The 21175-nt window shown below is 49.1% G+C and overlaps 1 protein-coding gene and 1 non-coding gene across 2 annotated transcripts in view; one reads left to right on the top strand and one right to left on the bottom strand.

Moving 5' to 3' along the window:
- Window positions 1-21175, bottom strand: part of LOC140424756 (nuclease EXOG, mitochondrial-like) — a 387484-nt gene that overhangs the window by 176179 nt on the left and 190130 nt on the right. The gene's annotated exons all lie outside the window — the stretch shown is intronic.
- On the top strand, window positions 15295-15485 carry LOC140425925 (U2 spliceosomal RNA). Its single transcript, XR_011948078.1, has one exon. It is a non-coding gene; the product is annotated as a U2 spliceosomal RNA (small nuclear RNA).

Raw genomic sequence — 21175 nt, 5'->3', positions numbered from 1 at the left:
TCACAACCCTTTGGGTGAAGAAGTTCCTCCTACGCTCCGTCCTAAATCTACCTCCCCTTATTTTGAGGCTATGCCCCCTAGTTCGGCTTTCCCCGACCAGTGGAAACAACCTGCCCGCATCTATCCTATCTATTCCCTTCATAATTTTATATGTCTCAATAAGATCCCCCCGCATCCTTCTAAACTCCAATGAGTACAGTCCCAGTCTACTCAACCTCTCGTCATAATCTAATCCCCTCAACTCTGGGATCAACCTAGTAAATCTCCTCTGCACTCCCTCCAGTGCCAATATGTCCTTTCTCAGGTAAGGAGACCAAAACTGAACACAATACTCCAGATGCGGCCTCACCAACACCCTATACAATTGCAGCATAACCTCACTAGTCTTGAACTCCATCCCAATAGCAATGAAAGACAAAACTCGACTAGCCTTCTTAATCACCTGCACACCAACTTTTTGCGACTCGTGCACCAGCACACCCAGGTCCCTCTGCACAGCAGCATGTTTTAACATCTTACCGTTTAAATAATAATCCATTCTGCTGTTATTCCTCCCAAAATGGATTGCCTCACACTTGGCAACATTGAATTCCATCTGCCAGACCCTAGCCCATTCACCTAACCTATCCAAATCCTTCTGCAGACTTCCGGTATCCTCTGCACTTTTTGCTTTTCCACTCACCTTTGTGTCGTCTGCAAACTTTGACACATTGCACTTGGTCCCCAACTCCAAATCGTCTATGTAAATTGTGAACAAATGCGGGCCCAACACTGATCCTTGAGGGACCCCACTAGTTCCAGGTTGCCAACCAGAGAAACGCCCATTTATCCCCACTCTCTGCTTTCTGTTAGTTTTTTTTTTAATAAATATTTTATTGAAAATTTTTGGTCAACCAACACAGTACATTGTGCATCCTTTACACAACATTATAACAATACAGATAATAATGACCTTTTTTATATAAACAAAAAACAACAAATAAATAAATATTAAATAACAAAAATGAAAACTAGCCCGAATTGGCAACTGCCTTGTCACAGGCTATACCCCCCCCACCCACCCCCCCCATCCCTCCCCCCCCCCCCCCCCCCCCCCCCCAAGTCCTGGGCTGCTGCTGCTGCCTTCCTTTTTTCCCCCATCTATCTTTCCGCAAGATATTCGACGAACGGTTGCCACCGCCTGGTGAACCCTTGAGCCGACCCCCTTAGGACGAACTTAATCCGCTCTAACTTTATGAACCCCGCCATATCATTTATCCAGGTCTCCGCCCCCGGGGGCTTGGCTTCTTTCCACATTAGCAATATCCTGCGCCGGGCTACTAGGGACGCAAAGGCCAAAACATCGGCCTCTCTCGCCTCCTGCACTCCCGGCTCTTGTGCAACCCCAAATATAGCCAACCCCCAGCTTGGTTCGACCCGGACTCCTACTACTTTCGAAAGCACCTTTGTCACCCCCATCCAAAACCCCTGTAGTGCCGGGCATGACCAGAACATATGGGTATGATTCGCTGGGCTTCTCGAGCACCTCGCACACCTATCCTCCACCCCAAAAAATTTATTGAGCCGTGTTCCAGTCATATGTGCCCTGTGTAATACCTTAAACTGAATCAGGCTTAGCCTGGCGCACGAGGACGACGAGTTTACCCTGTTTAGGGCATCTGCCCACAGCCCCTCCTCAATCTCCTCCCCTAGCTCTTCTTCCCATTTCCCTTTTAGTTCGTCCACCATAGTCTCCCCTTCGTCCCTCATTTCCCTATATATATCCGACACCTTACCATCCCCCACCCATTTCTTTGAGATGACTCTGTCCTGCACCTCTTGTGTCGGGAGCTGCGGGAATTCCCTCACCTGTTGCCTCGCAAAAGCCCTCAATTGCATGTACCTAAATGCATTCCCTTGGGGCAACCCATATTTCTCAGTCAGCGCTCCCAGACTCGCAAACTTCCCATCCACAAATAGATCTTTCAATTGCGTTATTCCTGCTCTTTGCCACATTCCATATCCCCCATCCATTCCCCCCGGGGCAAACCTATGGTTGTTTCTTATCGGGGACCCCCCCAATGCTCCGGTCTTTCCCCTATGTCGTCTCCACTGTCCCCAAATCTTCAGTGTAGCTACCACCACCGGACTCGTGGTATAGTTCCTTGGTGAGAATGGCAATGGGGCTGTCACCATAGCCTGCAGGCTGGTCCCCCTACAGGACGCCCTCTCTAATCTCTTCCACGCCGCTCCTTCCTCCTCTCCCATCCACTTACTCACCATTGAAATATTAGCGGCCCAATAATACTCACTTAGGCTCGGTAGTGCCAGCCCCCCCCTATCCCTACTACGCTGTAAGAATCCCTTCCTCACTCTCGGAGTCTTCCCGGCCCAAACAAAACCCATGATACTCTTTTCTATCCTTTTGAAAAAAGCCTTCGTGATCACCACCGGGAGGCACTGAAAAACAAAGAGGAATCTCGGGAGGACCACCATCTTAACCGCCTGCACCCTCCCTGCCATTGACAATGCTACCATATCCCATCTCTTGAAATCTTCCTCCATCTGTTCCACCAACCGCGTCAAATTTAGCCTGTGCAATGTGCCCCAATTCTTAGCTATCTGGATCCCCAGGTAACGAAAGTCTCTTGTTACCTTCCTCAACGGTAGGTCTTCTATTTCTCTACTCTGCTCCCCTGGATGCACCACAAACAGCTCACTCTTCCCCATGTTCAATTTATACCCTGAAAAATCCCCAAACTCCCCAAGTATCCGCATTATTTCTGGCATCCCCTCCGCTGGATCCGCCACATATAGTAGCAGATCATCCGCATATAAAGATACCCGGTGTTCTTCTCCTCCCCTAAGTATTCCCCTCCATCTCCTGGAACCTCTCAGCGCTATCGCCAGGGGCTCAATCGCCAGTGCAAACGGTAATGGGGACAGAGGACATCCCTGCTTTGTCCCTCTATGGAGCCGAAAATATGCCGATCCCCGTCCATTCGTGACCACACTCGCCACTGGGGCCCTATACAACAGCTGCACCCATCTAACATACCCCTCTCCAAACCCGAATCTCCTCAACACCTCCCACAGATAATCCCATTCCACTCTATCAAATGCTTTCTCGGCATCCATCGCCACTACTATCTCCGTTTCACCCTCTGGTGGGGCCATCATCATTACCCCTAACAGCCTCCGTATATTCGTGTTCAGCTGTCTCCCCTTCACAAACCCCGTTTGGTCCTCATGAACCACCCCCGGGACACATTCCTCTATTCTCATTGCCATTACCTTGGCCAGGACCTTGGCATCCACATTTAGGAGGGAAATTGGTCTGTAGGACCCGCATTGTAGCGGATCCTTTTCCTTCTTTAAGAGAAGCGATATCGTTGCTTCTGACATAGTCGGGGGCAGTTGTCCCCTTTCCTTTGCCTCATTAAAGGTCCTCGTCAGTAGCGGGGCGAGCAAGTCCAAATATTTTCTGTAAAATTCAACTGGGAATCCGTCCGGTCCCGGGGCCTTTCCCGTCTGCATGTTCCTAATTCCTTTCACCACTTCTTCTACCGTGATCTGTGCTCCCAGTCCCGCCCTTTCCTGCTCTTCCACCTTGGGAATTTCCAGCCGATCCAAAAAATCCATCATTCTCTCCCTCTCATCCGGGGGTTGAGCTTCATACAATTTTTTATAAAATGTCTTGAACACTTCATTCACTCTCTCCGCTCCCCGCTCCGTCTCTCCTTCCTCGTCCCTCACCCCCCCTATTTCCCTCGCTGCTCCCCTTTTCCTCAATTGGTGTGCCAGCAATCTGCTCGCCTTCTCTCCATATTCATACTGTACACCCTGCGCCTTCCTCCATTGTGCCTCTGCAGTGCCTGTAGTCAGCAAGTCAAATTCCACATGCAGCCTTTGCCTTTCCCTGTACAGTCCCTCCTCCGGTGCTTCCGCATATTGTCTGTCCACCCTTAAAAGTTCTTGCAGCAACCGCTCCCGTTCCTTACTCTCCTGCTTCCCTTTATGTGTCCTTATTGATATCAGCTCCCCCCTCACCACCGCCTTCAACGCTTCCCAGACCACTCCCACCTGAACCTCCCCATTGTCATTGAGTTCCAAGTACTTTTCGATGCATCCCCTCACCCTTAGGCACACCCCCTCATCTGCCATTAGTCCCATGTCCATTCTCCAGGGTGGGCGCCCTCTTGTTTCCTCCCCTATCTCCAAGTCTACCCAGTGTGGGGCATGATCCGAAATGGCTATAGCCGTATATTCCGTTCCCCTCACCCTCGGGATCAATGCCCTACCCAACACAAAAAAGTCTATGCGTGAATAGACTTTATGGACATAGGAGAAAAACGAGAACTCCTTACTCCTAGGTCTACTGAATCTCCACGGGTCCACCCCTCCCATCTGCTCCATAAAATCCTTAAGCACCTTGGCTGCTGCCGGCCTCCTACCAGTCCTGGACTTCGACCTATCCAGCCTTGGTTCCAACACCGTGTTAAAATCTCCCCCCATTATCAGCTTTCCCGTCTCTAGGTCCGGGATGCGTCCTAGCATTCGCCTCATAAAGTTGGCATCGTCCCAGTTCGGGGCATACACGTTTACCAAAACCACCATCTCGCCCTGTAATTTGCCACTCACCATCACGTATCTGCCCCCGTTATCCGCCACTATAGTCTTTGCCTCGAACATTACCCGCTTCCCCACTAATATAGCCACCCCCCTGCTTTTCGCATCCAGCCCCGAATGGAACACCTGCCCCACCCATCCTTTGCGCAACCTAACCTGGTCTATCAGTTTCAGGTGCGTTTCCTGTAACATAACCACATCTGCTTTAAGTTTCTTAAGGTGTGCGAGTACTCGTGCCCTCTTTATCGGCCCGTTAAGCCCCCTCACGTTCCACGTGATCAGCCGAGTTGGGGGGCTTCCCACCCCCCCCCCCCCCCCCCTTGCCGGTTAGCCATCATCTTTTTCCAGCTTCTCACCCAGTTCCCACACAGCTGTATCTCTCCCAGACGGTGCCCCCCCGCCCATCCTTTCCCGTACCCACTTCCCCCCTTTCCCCAGCAGCAGCAACCCAGTAATTCCCCCCTCCCCCCCCCCCCCCCCCACCGCTAGACCCCCCGCTAGCGTAGTTACTCCCCCCATGTTGCTCCCAGAAGTCAGCAAACTCTGGCTGACCTCGGCTTTCCCCCGTGATCACGGCTCGCACCGTGCGACGCCCCCTCCTTCCTGCTTCTCTGTTCCCGCCATAATTATCATAGCGCGGGAACCAAGCCCGCGCCTCTCCCTCGGCCCCGCCTCCCATGGCCAACGCCCCATCTCCTCTCCCTCCCCACCTCCCCCCATCACCACCTGTGGGAGAGAGAAAAGTTACCATACCGCAGGATTAAAACATAAATCCCCTCTTCGCCCCCCCCCATTCGCCCCACCACTTTGTCCAAACGTTCATTTTCATAATCCACTCATTCCAATTTTTCTTCTACAATAAAAGTCCACGCTTCATCCGCCGTCTCAAAGTAGTGGTGCCTCCCTTGATATGTGACCCACAGTCTTGCCGGTTGCAGCATTCCAAATTTTATCATCTTTTTGTGAAGTACCGCTTTGGCCCGATTAAAGCTCGCCCTCCTTCTCGCCACCTCCGCACTCCAATCTTGATAAACGCGGATCACCGCGTTCTCCCATTTACTACACCGAGTTTTCTTCGCCCATCTAAGGACCATTTCTCTATCCTTAAAACGGAGGAATCTCACCACTATGGCTCTGGGAGTTTCTCCTGCTCTCGATCCTCGCACCATAACTCGGTACGCTCCCTCCACCTCCAACGGACCCGTCGGGGCCTCCGCTCCCATTAACGAGTGCAGCATCGTGCTCACATATGCCCCGACGTCCGCCCCCTCCACACCTTCAGGAAGGCCAAGAATCCTCAAGTTGTTCCTCCTTGCGTTATTTTCCAGTGCCTCCAACCTCTCCACAGATCGTTTCTGGTGTGCCTCCTGTATCTCCGACGTCACCACCAGGCCCTGTATATCGTTCTCATTCTCTGCTGCTTTCGCCTTCACGACCCGAAGCTCCTGCTCCTGGGTCTTTTGTTCCTCTCTCAGCCCTTCAATCGCCTGTAATATCGGGGCCAACAACTCTTTCTTCATTTCCTTTTTTATCTCCTCCACGCAGCGTTTCAAGAACTCTTGTTGTTCAGGGCCCCATATGAGACTGCCACCTTCCGACGCCATCTTGGTTTCTGCTTGCCTTCCTTGCCGTTGTTCCAAAGGATCCGCTGCAATCCGGCCACTTTCCTCTCCTTTTTCCATCCGTGTCCAGGGGGAACACCCTTCTGGTTTACCGCACGGTGTTTTTAGCCGTTAAAATTGCCGTTGGGGCTCCTATCAAGAGCCCTAAAGTCCGTTCCACCGGGAGCTGCCGAAACGTGCGACTTAGCTGGTCATCGCCGCACCCGGAAGTCCGCTATTTCCTCCTTAATGATAGATTCCAGCACTTTCCCTACAACCGAAGTTAAGCTTACCGGCTAATAATTACCCGCTTTCTGCCGACCTCCTTTTTTAAACAGTGGTGTCACGTTTGCTACTTTCCAATCCTCTGGGACCACCCCAGAGTCTAGTGAATTTTGATAAATTATTGCTAGTGCGTTTACAATTTCCCTAGCCATCTCTTTTAACACTCTGGGATGCATCCCATCAGGGCCAGGAGACTTGTCTACCTTTAGCCCCATTAGCTTGCCCAATACTGCCTCCTTAGTGATTACAATCATCTCAAGGTCCTCACCTATCATATCCTTATTTCCATCAGTCACTGGCATGTTATTTGTGCCCTCCACCGTGAAGACTGACCCAAAAAACCTGTTCAGCTCCTCAGCCATTTCCCCGTCTCCTATTATTAAATCTCCCTTCTCATCTTCCAAAGGACCAATATTTACCTTAGCCACTCTTTTTTGTCTTATATATTTGTAGAAGCTTTTACTATCTGCTTTTATGTTCTGAGCCAGTTTACTTTCATAGTCTACCTTACTCTTCTTTATGGCTTTTTTAGTAGCTTTCTGTTGTCCCCTAAAGACTTCCCAGTCCTCTAGTCTCCCACTAATTTTTGCCACTTTGTATGTTTTTTCCTTCAATTTGATACTCTCCCTCACCTCCTTAGATAGCCACGGTCGATTTTTCCCCTTTCTACCGTCTTTCTTTTTTGTCGGTATGAACCTTTTCTGAACACTGTCAAAGATCGCTCGGAAGGTTCTACACTGTTCCTCAACTGCTTCACTATGAAGTCTTTGCTCCCAGTCTACCTTAGCTAGTTCTTCTCTCATCCCATTGTAATCGCCTTTGTTTAAGCACAAAACACTAGTGTTTGATTTTACCTTGTCATCCTCCCAACTGTATTTTAAATTCCACCATATTGTGGTCGCTCCTTCCAAGAGGATCCCGAACTATGAGATCATTAATCAATCCTGCCTCATTACACAGGACCAGATCTAGGACCGCTTGTTCCCTTGTAGGTTCCATTACATACTGTTCCAGGAAATGATCCCGGGCACATTCTATAAACTCCTCCTCAAGGCTGCCTTTACCAACCTGGTTAAACCAATCGATATGCAGATTAAAATCTCCCATGATAACCGCTGTACCATTTCTACATGCATCTGTTATTTCTTTGCTTATTGCCTGCCTTACCATCCTGTTACTATTTGGTGGCCTATAGACTACTCCTACTCCTATCAGTGACCTTTTCGCCTTACTATTCCTGATTTCCACCCAAATTGATTCAACCTTGTTCTCCATAGCACCAATATCATCCCTTACTATTGCCCGGATGCCCTCAACGTTTTACACAGGTCCCCTAGGAGCCCCACCTTCGCCACCACATGATCACTCTGGTCCAAGATCACTCCTTCGATCTCCCCAATCTCCAAACACCTCTTCGCCCGTTCCAGAGAACTCTTCAAGGGTGCCACAGCTCCTTCAATGGCTTCTGAACGATCCACATGCATTTCCTTCCTCTGCCGGCAGAATTTGCCTCCATCTGGGGCCTTCCAGCTTGCATCAGCCCTTCCCCCGCTTGCATCAGCCCTTCCCCCGCTTGCATCAGCCCTTCCCCCGCTTGCATGCTTACAGTGGCTACTGCAGCAAAGGCTCCCTCCAACTTTTCAGCCAACTCTCTCACTGTTTTCTGCCGGGTCGGATAGCCAGCAGACGTACCACTTCTGGGGGATACTAATCCTCCAACAGTCACCTGTGCATTTTCATCCAAATTCCATCCAGTATTGGGTAAAAAGAGCTCTTTTCTGTGCCTTTAAGCAGAAGCTGCCGTGTGTGTGACCACTCACTCCATGGTCACAACCGGAAGTCTGTCAGGTGTTTTTCATGCGTTGGTGCAGGTTTGATGGGCCGAAGGGCCTATTCTGCGCTGTATTATTCTGGGACACGGTGGCATTGTGGTAACGTCACTGAACTTAGAGACCTAATGCTCTGGGGACATGGGTTCAACTCCACTGCAGCAGTTGTTGTAATTAAATTTATTTAGTAAAGTGTAAAATTGACAGCTCGGCATCAGTAATGGTGACCACAAAACTATCAACTGTCATAAAACCCCTCTGGTTTATTAATGTCCTTCAGGGAAGGAAATTTGCCAACATTGTCACTCCAAAGCCACAGAAACATGGTTGACTCTGAACTGTCCTGAAATGATCGAACAAGCTCCAGAGAAATGGGCAACAAATGCTGGCCTTGCCAGTGACTCCCATATCCCATGAAAGAATTAACTTTTTAAAAAGCAATACAAATGAGATATCACACTGCAATTTTCATTCCTATAATGTTTATATTTTAGAATATTTATAACTTGCAGTCATGACAGTCTGCGAGCTTCAACGGCAAGTTGTTATTGAGAATATTCAATTTTAAAATATGCTTCCAAGTAGTGAGGCGCACTGAAACTAAACTAAAGATTGGGGGGGGGAAGGGAAAGTCAGGGAACCAAGAGGTGAAGTAATCAGTGGGAAGCGTAGCTGCTTAGGAATACAAAAAAGCACGAAAAGACAAAACTCAGGAGAGGTTACGATAGTCCCCATCCCACAAAATATGACACAGTGTATGGAAAGGCTCAGTAAACCAAGGTCCACCACACTAAGAAAACAAAAAGGGACGGTCAATAGAGAATTAAAGGTGCTATATTTAAATGCGCGCAGTGTACGGAACAAGGTAGATGAGCTTGTGGCCCAGATTGTGACTGGCAGGTATGATGTGGTAGGCATCACAGAGACATGGTTGCAGGGGGTTCAGGACTGGCATTTAAACATCCAGGGATTCACAACCTATCGAAAAGACAGGGAGGTGGGCAGAGGGGGCGGGGTTGCCTTGTTAATTAGGAATGAAATTACATCAATAGCACTAAATGACATAGGGTCAGATGATGTGGAGTCTGTGTGGGTAGAGCTGAGGAACCACAAAGGCAAAAAAACCATAATGGGAGTTATGTACAGGCCTCCTAACAGTGGTCAGGACCGGGGGCACAAAATGCACCACGAAATAGAAAGTGCATGTCAGAAAGGCAAGGTCACAGTGATCATGGGGGACTTCAATATGCAGGTGGACTGGGTAAATAATGCTGCCAGTGGACCCAAGGAAAGGGAATTCATTGAATGTTTACAGGAGGGCTTTTTGGAACAGCTTGTGATGGAGCCCACGAGGGAACAGGCCATTCTGGACTTAGTGTTATGTAATGAGCCAGACTTGATTAAAGATCTTAAAGTAAGGGAGCACTTAGGAGGCAGTGATCATAATATGGTAGAATTCAATCTCTAATTTGAAAGAAAGAAGGTAGAATCAGATGTAAAGGTGTTGCAGTTAAATAAAGGTAACTACAGGGGCATGAGGGAGGAACTGACGAAAATCGACTGGGAGCAGAGCCTAGTGGGAAAGACAGTAGAACAGCAATGGCAGGAGTTTCTGGGAGTAATTGAGGACACAGTGCAGAGGTTCATCCCAAAGAAAAGAAAGGTTATCAGAGGGGGGATTAGGCAGCCATGGCTGACAAAGGAAGTTAGGGAATGCATCAAAGCAAAAGAGAAAGCCTATAATGTGGCAAAGAGTAGTGGGAAGTCAGAAGATTGGGAAGGCTACAAAAACAAACTGAGGATAACAAAGAGAGAAATAAGGAAAGAGAGGATCAAATATGAAGGTAGGCTAGCCAGTAACATTAGGGATGATAGTAAAAGTTTCTTTAAATACATTAAAAACAAACGGGAGGCAAAAGTTGACATTGGGCCGCTCCAAAATGACGCTGGTAATTTTGCGATGGGAGTCAAGGAAATAGCTGAGGAACTAAATAAGTACTTTGCGTCAGTCTTCACAGTAGAAGACATGAGTAATATCCCACCAATTCCGGAGAGTCAGGGGGCAGAGTTGAATAGGGTAGCCATCACAAAGGAGAAAGTGCTAGAGAAACTAAGAGGTCTAAAAATTGATAAATCTCTGGGCCCAGATGGACTCCATCCTAGAGTTCTAAAGGAGATAGCTGAAGAAATAGTGGAGGCGTTAGTTATGATCTTTCAAAAGTCACTGGAGTCCCGGAAAGTCCCAGAGGATTGGAAAATCGCTGTTGTAACCCCCCTGTTCAAGAAGGGAACAAGGAAAAAGATGGAAAATTATAGGCCAATTAGCCTAACCTCGGTTGTTGGCAAGATTCTAGAATCCATTGTTAAGGATGAGATTTCTAAATTCTTGGAAGTGCAGGGTCAGATTAGGACAAGTCAGCATGGATTTAGTAAGGGGAGGTCGTGCCTGACAAACCTGTTAGAGTTCTTTTGAAGAGATAACAAATAGGTTAGACCAAGGAGAGCCAATGGATGTTATCTATCTTGACTTCCAAAAGGCCTTTGATAAGGTGCCTCACGGGAGACTGCTGAGTAAAATAAGGGCCCATGGTATTCGAGGCAAGGTACTAACATGGATTGACGATTGGCTGTCAGGCAGAAGGCAGAGAGTTGGGATAAAAGGTTCTTTTTCGGAATGGCAACAGGTGACGAGTGGTGTCCCGCAGGGTTCAGTGTTGGGGCCACAGCTGTTCTCTTTATATATTAACGATCTAGATGACGGGACTGGGGGCATTCTGGCTAAGTTTGCCGATGATACAAAGATAGGTGGAGGGGCAGGTAGTATGGAGGAGGTGGGGAGGCTGCAGAAAGATTTAGACAGTTTAGGAGAGTGGTCCAAGAAATGGCTGATGAAATTCAACGTGGGCAAGTGCGAGGTCTTGCACTTTGGAAAAAAGAATAGAGGCATGGACTATTTTCTAAACGGTGACAAAATTCATAATGCTGAAGTGCAAAGGGACTTGGGAGTCCTAGTCCAGGATTCTCTAAAGGTAAACTTGCAGGTTGAGTCCGTAATTAAGAAAGCAAATGCAATGTTGTCATTCATCTCAAGAGGCTTGGAATATAAAAGCAGGGATGTACTTCTGAAGCTTTATAAAGCATTAGTTCGGCCCCATTTAGAATACGGTGAGCAATTTTGGGCCCCACACCTCAGGAAGGACATACTGGCACTGGAGCGGGTCCAGCGGAGATTCACACGGATGATCCCAGGAATGGTAGGCCTAACATACGATGAACGTCTGAGGATCCTGGGATTATATTCATTGGAGTTTAGGAGGTTGAGGGGAGATCTAATAGAAACTTACAAGATAATGAATGGCTTAGATAGGGTGGATGTAGGGAAGTTGTTTCCATTAGCAGGGGAGACTAGGACCCGGGGACTTAGAATAAAAGGGAGTCACTTTAGAACAGAGATGAGGAGAAATTTCTTCAGCCAGAGAGTGGTGGGTCTGTGGAATTCATTGCCACAGAGGGCGGTGGAGGCCGGGACGTTGAGTGTCTTTAAGACAGAAGTTGATAAATTCTTGATTTCTCGAGGAATTAAGGGCTATGGAGAGAGAGCGGGTAAATGGAGTTGAAATCAGCCATGATTGAATGGCGGAGTGGAGTCGATGGGCCGAATGGCCTTACTTCCGCTCCTATGTCTTATGGTCTTATGGAAACTATAGGTGCTATCTTTCTGCAGTACGTATTTGGCATCAGCCGTGAATGCTATTTCACAAGTTACATGTAATTTGGATTTAATTTCTCCCAAATTCTCTCTCAGATTTTCTAGTTCTGTTAAGTGTTTCGGATTACTTTTATCAGCGCAAAACCCATATTGTGATTTAAGAGTAAGGCCACTTAGGTTGCAGACATGCAAAAGCTAAATGGTGTGGCATTATCTCCAGCATAATCCTTTGGTCATGCCTTTTGCAGGATATTGGCTATCTGGTGTGAAGCCAAGTTCAAAAGTATTCATAATGGAGCAGCAGATTCATTGAAACTCTTTGGGAACTTTCGCAATTTTTTTTTCAATGTTTGTATTTGAAAGGATAGTGTCAATACTAAAAGTTGTAGTAATAATCAGGGCCGAGTTTTAAGGCCGATTTAAATTGGATATCTTAAATTAAAGAATTGAGCAGTTTAAAAACCACAGTCTGCAGAAGGCAGAATCCGAATGTACAAAACTCAAGTCTGTCTGAAGCAGCTCTTGAATAACCCATCAAGTAATTATCCTTGCTACTTGGGATTCACTGGTCTATTGTCCACAGTTCACGATATCCATCAAGCGATCGTTGTTCCTACTTAAGATGCATTGGCCTATTGTTCACAGTTCCTGTTATCACATTAACGGATAGTCACTCCCACTTAAGATGCATTGGCCTATTGTCCACAGTTCCCATCAAGCAATCGTCACTCCTCCCAAGGCAGGCTCAGGTACCCTGTCAACAGGTCATCAACCAGAACGTTGGGCACTGAGACCCTGCCTCCTGAGACTCCATTGGCCGAAAGCCAAGGGCAGTTTGACAATGCAACAAGGATAAAAAGATAGGTATTTGCCAGACAGGGAAGGAAAAAACTGGAAGCTAAGACTGGAAGCTTGTGTGAGGTGACCTTGACCAGACTTGAAGGAAGGAAACCAGCAAGGAACAGCCAGCGAGAATCACCTTTACAAAGTGGAACCAGAGGGACTCCAGGATCAGATCTGCAGCTTACCAAATGACCTTTACGGGAAGGATAGTCGAATCCTGGGTGTTTCTTGTAAGTAAAGTGGGTAATGTATGGGTTAACTATATTTAATAAAGTGTTGCATTATATCGGTGTTCTACTTTGTTCTCCTCATAAATAAAGCCACCTGGATAAACTTTAATTAAAGAGCTGGTTGAAGTATCCGAATTGCACAGATACCTCAAAGTATAACCCATTATTCTAAAGCTGGAGTGCTCCTTCTAAGATGAGCGTGAGGTCAGGTGTAATGCCTGGATCTGGTACGTCCCTCTTGTGGGGACCATGATTTGGATTCAATTTGAACTGTTGTTTTGGAGCAGGCAAGGAGCTGGATTAGGCGTTTGCCCCCTGTCCACACTCTGAGCTCTGGCTTTGTAACTCTGATAAAGTAATTTAAAAAAAAGACAGTGACATAAGAATGAACAATGTATGTACCTATCTCCTAACGTTGGAGCTGCGAAGCAACCGCACCAACCACTGTGCTGCCCCACTCCACTAGGTTCTCGATCTCCCTCCTGAATTCTGACTCAACGTTGTAGTCCTTTGTCATGTGTCCCTCCTGCCTGCAGTTTTTGCAGAAGGTGACGCTGCAGTTGGCAGCAGCATGTCCCATTTTGGCACCGGTGCGACACACTCGTGGGTGCCCCGCATAATAAAGGTAGCTGCGGCTTCCTCCAATGGCGAAACTGGAGGGGGGTTGCAGGATGGTTCCGTTCTCAAGGTCACCTTGACCTGGTGTTCACTTGTCCTTGTCCAGATGTCCTTGCCAAAGGTGTCCTTCAGTCCTTTCAGCTCGACGCACCTGGCGAGGAACGTGAGCGCATCAGACACGGGGATTTGGGGGTTGTACATGTGCAGTGTAACAACCCGGTTTCGCTGCGACGGTAGCGTGAACAGAGGCTCCGCAGTCAGGATAGACAGGGGCCCTGGTTGCCTTTTTCCTTAAAACGCCTTCAGGGGCAGGGGGAGCTGACGTTTCTGGTCCAGGTGACCCTTTGTCAAAGCTCTTTGTTTGGACGCGGGGCGTTTACTCTTTTCTCTCCCTGCAGATGCTGCCAGACTTGCTGAGATTTTCCAGCATTTTCTCTTCTGTTTTTTGCCCCTTGGTATTTCTGAACTCCACCCATACAGACTGCACATTGTCAGAGCTAATATCCTTTCTCATTATTGTGTTAATTTCCTCTTTAACCAGCAGTGCCACACCACCACCTTTTCTTTTATGCCTGTCCTTCCTAAATACCGAATACCCTGGTCACCCTGCAGCCATGTCTCCGTAATCCCAATTATATCGTACCCATTTATACCTATCTGCGCGATTATGTTAAAAATCGAATGAAAATATTTTTTCAGGCACCTCAAAGATTCTGGAGTGTAAGCCACCTTGCATCACAAAAACAGTCCAGCTGACCTAACACAATTGAGCCAGCAGTCAGTTTGTCTGCTGCAGCAGCTTTGAACAAAGACTGCCGTTCGCAGGCTAGCAGAATTCCTTTCATGATACGGCCTCTGGACGCGATGAGAAATCTTGTTGCCCAGCCCGAGTGGTTAGACTCTGCAATGCACTGCCTGAGTGTGCAGCGGGCAGGTTCAAGCCTGCCTTTCTAAAGACAATGGGATAATTATCTGAAGGGAAAACAAGGGGCTGGTTTAGCACACTGGGCTAAATCGCTGGCTTTTAAAGCAGACCAAGGCAGGCCAGCAGCACGGTTCAATTCCCGTACCAGCCTCCCCGAACAAGCGCCGGAATGTGGCGACTAGGGGCTTTTCACAGTAACTTCATTGAAGCCTACTCGTGACAATAAGCGATTTTCATTTCATTTGCAGGGCTACGGGGCGTGTGGCACCAGGCGAGTTGGTTGCTGCTGCTGTATTCTCACTGGCAAGACGTGCAAGTGTTTTCAAAAGTTTGTTCCGCAGCAGCAGCCTGTAACAGTGACGTACGAGGTTAGGCACCATCCTCTCCGATCTGATTGGGAGAGTCACCCGCTCCCATCCGATTGGTGGCGTACTGTTCATCTACATAACTGTCATGCTGTCTGACTGAAAAGGGGGAAAAGAGGCAAGTTCTGTCAATAGGAATCTCCTGTTCCAATGAGAAAGGCCAGGAGCAATATGACAAGAGTGAAAGTTTCAATGCTTACATCGAAAAGTCTTTGAATGCTGTCAGCCTGCTGTAAACGAAGGAAGGCATACGGCACTTCGCCAATTCAAGAGTATTGGGCATCGCTTCTCGGCCTTTTGGCTAAGATCAAGTGTAGTATCTGTTCTTATCAGTTTAATATCTGATACGTCCCTTATCTGGGGACCATATATTAAATTGATTTTTGGAGCAGGGAGATGGAATAGGGGCTTGCTCCGTCCACTCCACGCATCGACCTGGTATTGCAGTACCTCCGGGAACGGTGCACACACCCCCTTTATGGGGAATTTCAAAGTCAAAAAACAGCTCAAGCATGTACATGCACTTCTCTACTTCATGCCTTTTCTCTTCATTCTCCAATATGGACAATCTGCTTACAACACTTTGCAACCACTCGCCTGCTGTGCATCACTATTTATTCCTGAAGCCGGTGCTGCCCCAGTGCTGCGGCTTTCAACCAACAGATGCTTCTGCTTGCAACACTTCCCCAACAATGGATATTTTGATGCAACGCTTCCCCAACAATGGATATTTTGATGCAACGCTTCCCCAACAATGGATATTTTGATGCAACGCTTCCCCAACAATGGATATTTTGATGCAACGCTTCCCCAACAATGGATATTTTGATGCAACACTTCCCCAACAATGGATATTTTGATGCAACGCTTCCCCAACAATGGATATTTTGATGCAACGCTTCCCCAACAATGGATATTTTGATGCAACGCTTCCCCAACAATGGATATTTTGATGCAACACTTCCCCAACAATGGATATTTTGATGCAACACTTCCCCAACAATGGATATTTTGATGCAACACTTCCCCAACAATGGATATTTTGATGCAACACTTCCCCAACAATCCACATTTTGACATCACTTTCAACAGTCTCGCAGCTTGCATCAATCGCTTCTCGGCCTTTTGGCTAAGATCAAGTGTAGTCTCATTTGATTGAGGGAAGCTGAGGATTTCGATGACGATCGTGGATTGGAGAACTCGGAGGGATTGAAGTCGCCAAAGAAGAAACGTTTGGAGCTTGGCTGCTATTGGTGGATCTACATGCTGGCCTAAACCTCGGGTTTAGGCCTAACGCCGATACAGTTTCACACCCAACGTACGAGCTATGGATGCAGCTGCATCCCGACCACCAGGCTGGGGCGTGCGAAACACTGTCCGAGTCACAGTGAAGAAAACGGATGGAGAGTCACCTTTGGACCGGAAACACTTCGTGAAGAAGGTGCTGCTCGAGTGCTGTGGGTTTAAAGCAACAGAGATCTTCTGCTTGCAAAACTTCCCCAAGAATGGTTTCTTTGATGTCACCTTCAAGAGCGTCGCAGCGTGCATCAAATTCTTGAACGTCTTCAAGGAAAAAGGTAACCAGAGTCCCTTGTCGATCCTGACTGCGGAACCTCTGTTTACGCTACCGGCACAGCGAAATCGGGTTGTTACACTGCACACGTACAACCCCCACGTCCCTGTATCTGATGTGCTCACGTTCCTCGCCAGGTACGCTGAGCTGAAAAGTGACAGCGTGCAAGTGAAAGACACCTTCGGCATCTGGACAAAGAACAAAGAAAGAACAAAGAACAAAGAAATGTACAGCACAGGAACAGGCCCTTCGGCCCTCCAAGCCCGCGCCGACCATACTGCCCGGCTAAACTACAATCTTCTACACTTCCTGGGTCCGTATCCTTCTATTCCCATCCTATTCATATATTTGTCAAGATGCCCCTTAAATGTCCCTATCGTCCCTGCTTCCACTACCTCCTCCGGTAGCGAGTTCCAGGCACCCACTACCCTCTGCGTAAAAAACTTGCCTCGTACATCTACTCTAAACCTTGCCCCTCTCACCTTAAACCTATGCCCCCTAGTAATTGACCCCTCTACCCTGGGGAAAAGCCTCTGACTATCCACTAAAGAGTGAGCACCAGGTCAAGGTGACCCTAAGAACGGACAGCAACGGAGCCATCCTGCATCCCCCCTCCAATTTCGCTATTGGAGTAAATCGTGGCTACCTCTACTACGTGGGACAGCCACGTGTATGCCACACCTGTGGCAAAACGGGGCATGTTGCCGCAAACTGCAGTGTGACCTTCTGCAAGAACTGCAGGCAGGAGGGACACATGACTAAGGACTGCAAAGAAGACAAGTGCTGCAACCTGTGTGGGGAGGCCGGCCATCTTTACAGGGCCTGCCCGAAACGCGGGGCAACATACGCTGAAATCATCAGCAGCGGAGTTAAAAAGGCGACCAGAGAGGAGGTGCATACACCCTCCACCGAAAAAGACACCACGGCTCAGAATGAGGAAAAGCAACAAAAGGGCCCCCAACAAAAAGAGGAGGCCCCAGCACCTCCTGACAACCCAGCCCCAGCCCCATCTGATGAGGAACACTCAATGGAAGAGGAAGAGGATGGGACAAAGAATAAAGAGCCCTGGGAAACCGTGAACAGGGACAAACGTAAGAGGAAACAAAAAAACAAACTGAAGAACCCCCTGAGGGGTAGTGGCAAAAAGCGACACCTCTCAGCCGGCGCACTTAGTGCCGACACCTCATCCGATGAGGGAAAACAGGACAAGAATCGGCCTCAGATAAAGAGGCAAAGCACCAACGTGGAACGGAAGGCACAGACCCCCCAGACCACCGACCGGGAAGAAAACAAGGTCACAGACCAACCCCCGCTAGCAACGAGCAGCAACAACCCAGGTGAAGACCGGCCTGCAACCCCAACACCTACTGACTGCCACGACGAACCCCAGGGCTACACCACCCCCCCAATGCATCTGCATCAAAATCACGGGGCCAGTACGGACCAGAACAGTTTTCTCAGCCCTGCAACTGTGCTAAAGTTTGCGAGCACCACCGGCATGCTGGGGAACATTCAACAGCTGGAACAGCCAACTGTATAGACTCTGGACTCTTGAGACTGGTAAATCTATCTTTTTATAATGGGTTTAAAAATTGCATCCATAAATGTGCGAAGCATCAAAGATACTTCGCGGTGTGTAGCCACACTCAACTATTTGGCAAATGTAAAAGCTGACCTACTGTTCCTGCAGGAGTGCGGAATTCCGCACCTCAGCAACTACAGGCGCTGGTCGAGCTGGTGGTCCCACGGGCCATCCATCTGGTCAGGAGGAAACGACTGCCGCTCCTCCGGCCTGGGTATTCTGCTGCGGGGAGGCAACTTCACCATCTCCGACGTTAAGGAGGTGGTGGGCGGGCGCCTCCTCGTAGCAGACGTGAAATACAAAAACACCCCTCTCAGACTTATAAATGTGTACGCCCCGGCCGTAAAAAGTGAGCGGCTGGCAGTTCTTCAGCAACTCCCACTGCTGTTGGCCACCTCCAAGCCGGTCATCCTGGGTGGTGACTTCAACTGCATCATCGATGCGGCTGGACGATCCAGCAAAGCCGACAGCAAACTAGACGCTACGTCCAGACTCCTGATGGAAACGGTAAAAGACGCCAAGCTGCTCGACGTCTGCAGCAACCCTGCAGACGGCGCGCAGCGTAGATATACATGGTCACGGCCGGATGGGTCCGTCCGCTCCAGGATAGACTTCTTTTTTGTGTCCCGAGCTTTCACGGTCAGGTCCACCGACGTAACGCCGGTGTTCTTCTCTGACCACTGCCTCCTACTGGCCGACTGCCACCTGCAGGAAGACCAGGGGGTAGGCAGGGGGACGTGGAAGCTAAATGTAAAACTGCTGACCCCTGAGAACATCGAGGAACTCAGGAGGGATTACAAAGGTTGGAGAACCGTGAAACCCCTCTTTGAGGCCCCACATCTCTGGTGGGAAGCAATCAAGGGGAATATCAAGAGGTTTTTCATCCTCAAGGGCGTTCAAAAGGTGAGAGAGAGACGAGGGGTCATGTCCAGGCTCCAGAAAAGTATGCAAAATTTGCTCCAGCTGCAGTCGATGGGGGTGGATGTCAAGGAGGATCTCCAAGAGGTGAAGAGCCAGCAAGCCTCGCTCTACACCTCGGAGGCCTCCAAGGTTATCTTCCGTTCCAGAGTCCGCTCCGTGGAGCAGGACGAAAAGTGCTCACGCTTCTTCTTCCAAAAGGTGCACAGAGACACCTCTGTGATCAGCAGCCTGAAGGAAGAAGATGGCTCTGAAAAGTCATCGCAGTCTGACATCCTGAGGATCAGCCAATCCTTTTATGCCGGACTGTATGACCTGAAGCCAACAGATAGCACTGTTTCCCAGACCTTCCTGTCGACTATCACGGAGGTCATAGGCGACAGCGAGCTGGAAAACCTGGACAAACCACTGACTCTGGACGAGCTGACAAAGGCCGCCAAGTCCTTCGAGACGAGTAAAACTCCCGGAAGCGACGGCTTACCGGTTGAGTTGTATTCGGCTCTGTGGGACTGGATGGGCCCAGACCTGCTGGAAGTGTACGAGAGTATGCTTCTGGAAGGCAGCATGTCAGAGTCCATGAGGAAAGGCATCATCACCCTCATCTACAAACAGAAGGGGGAAAGGGAAGAAATTCGAAATTGGCGACCCATTTCACTGTTGAATGTGGACTACAAAATTCTAGCAAAGGTCATCGCCAATCGGGTCAGGTCTGCTCTGGAGTCGGTGATCCACCCTGACCAGACCTGTGCTGTACCCGGCAGGAAGATCTCTGATAGCCTCGCGCTACTCAGGGATACGATCGCCTACGTGCAGGACAGGGGGGTGGACACTTGCCTCATCAGCCTTGACCAGGAGAAGGCTTTTGACAGAATATCGCACACCTACATGATGGATGTGCTCTCCAAAATGGGGTTTGGGGAGGGAATTCGCAATTGGATCAAACTGCTCTACACAAACATCTATAGCGCAGTCTCAATCAATGGGTGGGAATCAGAAAAGTTCCAGATCAGATCTGGAGTCAGGCAGGGCTGCCCTCTCTCCTCTGCCCTTTTTGTGTGCTGCATAGAACCTTTTGCCGAGTCCATCAGGAGGGATCCGGGTATAAGAGGAGTGATGATCCCAGGCAGTGGAGGCATGCAAGTCAAGGCCTCCCTGTACATGGACGACGTTGCCGTCTTCTGCTCGGATCCTGCGTCTGTACGCAGGCTCTTAACCACCTGCGACCAGTTTGAACTGGCCTCTGGAGCCAAGGTAAACCGGGGCAAGAGCGAGGCCATGTTCTTTGGGAACTGGGCCGACCGGTCCTTTGTCCCCTTCACTGTCAGGTCAGATTACCTGAAGGTGCTGGGGATATGGTTCGGAGCTGCTGGGGCGTGCACCAAAAACTGGGAGGAGCGCATAGGAAAGGTAAGACAGAAACTGGGCTGGTGGGAGCAACGCTCCCTCTCCATTGCGGGCAAAACCCTGGTCATCAGGTGTGAGGTACTCTCGGTGCTACTGTACGTGGCGCAGGTCTGGCCCATAACCCGACCCTACGCCACAGCAGTCACCCGGGCCATCTTCAAATTTATCTGGCGATCCAAGATGGACCGTGTCCGAAGGGACACCATGTACAAACCTCTGGAGAAGGGAGGGCGGAACGTACCCAACGCCTCCCTCATCCTGCTGGCCACCTTTGTGTCCAGCTGCATCAAGCTGTGCGTGGACCCCCAGTATGCAAACACCAAGTGTCACTACATACTGAGGTTCTACCTGTCCCCGGTGTTGCGAAGGATGGGCCTGGCCTCATTGCCGCGGAACGCTCCAAGTAGTTGGACCGTACCGTACCACCTGTCCTTCGTGGAAAAGTTTTTGAAGAAAAACACCTTTGACCACAAGGCAATGAAGCAGTGGTCAGCACGTAATGTCCTCGAGGCCCTCAGGGAAAAGGAGACCGTGGAGGACGTTGGATGGTTCCCTGAGCAGACTGCCAGAGTCATCTGGCAGAACGCCTCATCACCAGAACTTTCAAACAAGCACCAAGACCTAGCTTGGCTGGTGGTGAGAAGGGCCCTCCCTGTCAGATTCTTCATGCACACCCGAAGGCTCT

The sequence above is a fragment of the Scyliorhinus torazame genome, chromosome 6 (genome assembly GCF_047496885.1).
Source record: "Scyliorhinus torazame isolate Kashiwa2021f chromosome 6, sScyTor2.1, whole genome shotgun sequence".
Lineage (NCBI taxonomy): Eukaryota > Metazoa > Chordata > Chondrichthyes > Carcharhiniformes > Scyliorhinidae > Scyliorhinus > Scyliorhinus torazame.
This window is presented reverse-complemented; position numbering and strand designations above follow the sequence as displayed.